Source organism: Schistocerca nitens, chromosome 6 (genome assembly GCF_023898315.1).
Source record: "Schistocerca nitens isolate TAMUIC-IGC-003100 chromosome 6, iqSchNite1.1, whole genome shotgun sequence".
NCBI classification, from domain to species: Eukaryota; Metazoa; Arthropoda; class Insecta; order Orthoptera; family Acrididae; genus Schistocerca; species Schistocerca nitens.
This window is the reverse complement of record NC_064619.1, coordinates 619,441,580-619,443,700: the sequence shown is the minus strand read 5'-3', so window position 1 is coordinate 619,443,700 and position 2,121 is coordinate 619,441,580. Positions and strand designations below refer to the sequence as shown.

Sequence of the window (2,121 nt, the reverse complement as noted above, 5' to 3'; positions counted from 1 at the left end):
ATTTAAGAAATTCTTGCTTCTATTGGATTTTATGTATTTTTGAAGTTTGGAAAATCAATTGTGGGCCTTCACCCACTTAAATCTCTATTCTAAAGAAAACATTGCGGCTTGTTGCCTTTGAAAGGTTACGATAATTTATTTTAAAATCTTGAAAATTTTATTGTGGGCCTTCAGCCGTTTGTGTTGCATCTTGTTTATGTTTGTCTATTCACCCTTGCCTCGAGGCCCTCAGCCTCGCTGTATGTATGTATATATATATATATATATATATATAATTTTTTAATTTTAAGTGCATGTTTTTACCACTTGAGATTTATCTTGTTTCTTTAAGATGTCTTGTTTGACGGCCTTCAGCCGTGAAATAATTGCCTTCTTGAAACTCGTAGTTCTAAAGGTGTTATTAAATTACAATTTTGAGTGAACTTGACAGACACCTTATTTGGCCCTTTCCAAAATCCTAGTTACGTGTTATGCCCTGCGGGTTTAGCGGGTGTATCAGTGCTGATTTATGAAACAAATTGCAGCAAGTTTGGGTATCCGTCCCAACACTCAGAACTTAGAAGCTCCGATATCTGAAAGTTTTACGTTAGGTGACAAAAGTCATGGGATACCTCCTCTTGCCTGGCGTAGCGCGACAACTCTTCTTAGCATGAACTCAACAAGTTGTAGGAAGTCCCCAGCGCCGGTCGCAGTGGCCGAGCGGTTCTAGGCGCTTCAGTCTCGAACCGCGCAACCGCTCCGGTCGCAGGTTCGAATCCTGCCTCGGGCATGGATGAGTGTGATGTCCTTAGGTTGGTTAGGTTTAAGTATTTCTAGGTTCTAGGGGACTGATGACCTCAGAAGTTAAGTCCCATAGTGCTCAGAGCCATTTGAACCATTTGAAGCCCCTGCAGAAACACTGAGCCATGGTGGCTCTTCAGCCATCCGTAACTGCGAAAGTGTTGCCGGTGCAGGATTCTGACCTCTCCATTATGTCCCATGCATGTTCAATGGGGGCAACGGCCTTGCCGCAGTGGATACACCGGTTCCCGTCCGATCACCAAAGTTAAGCGCTGTCGGGCGTGGCCGGCAGTTGGATGGGTGACCATCCGGGCCGCCATGTGCTGTTGCCATTTTTCGGGGTGCACTCAGCCCGTTATGCCAATTGAGGAGCTACTCGACCGAATAGTAGCGGCTCCGGTCAAAGAAAACCATCATAACGACCGGGAGAGCGGTGTGCTGACCACACGCCCCTCCTATCCGCATCCTCAACTGAGGATGACACGGCGGTCGGATGGTCCCGATGGGCCACTTGTGGCCTGAAGACGGAGATGTTCAATGGGAATCATGTCGGGCGACCTGGGTGGTCAAACCATTCCGCTCAAATTTTCCAGAAAGTTCTTCAATACAGTCGCGAAGAATTGTGGCCAGACGATATGACGCATTGTCATCCATAAAAAATCTATCGTTATTTAGGAACATGAAGTATGTGCTGCAAATGGTCTTCTAGTAGCCGAACAAAACCATTTCCAATCAATGATCGGTTCAGTTGAACCAGATGATCTATTCCATTCTATGTAAACATAGCCCACGCCGTTATTGAGCCACCACAAGCTTGCACAGTGCCTTGCTCACAACTTGCGTCCGTGTCTGTGTGAGGTCTGCGCCACACTCGAATCCAACCATCAGCTCTCACAAACTAAAAATCGGTACTCGTCTGTCTGGGCCACGGCTTTCCAGTAATCTAGGGTCCAACCGATGTGGCTACGAGACCACGAGAGGCGTTGCAGGCGAAATCGTGCTGCCGGCAAAAGCATTCGCGTCGGCCGCCTGCTGCCACAGCCCATTAAGGACAAATTTCGCCGCACTCTCCTAACGGATACGTTCGTCGTACATCCGACACTGATATCTTGCAGTTATTTCACGCGCTGTTGCCGCGCGGCGTGGCCACGTCGTTAGAGGTATACTGTCACGGACTGCGCGGCCCCTCCAGCCGGAGGTTCGAGTCCTCCCTCGGCCATGGTTGTGTGTATTGTTCTTAGCATAGTGTGTAAGTCTAGAGACCGATGACCTCAGCAGTCTGGTCCCTTAGGAATTCACACACATCTGAACACGCGGTGCTGCTTGTCTGTCAGTACTCAC

General features: G+C 48.2%; 1 pseudogene; it reads left to right on the top strand.

Annotated features, from left to right (window-relative positions):
• Positions 1-994: 994 nt before the first annotated feature.
• LOC126263821 (5S ribosomal RNA) lies at positions 995-1,112 on the top strand (annotated as a pseudogene).
• Positions 1,113-2,121: the final 1,009 nt, after the last annotated feature.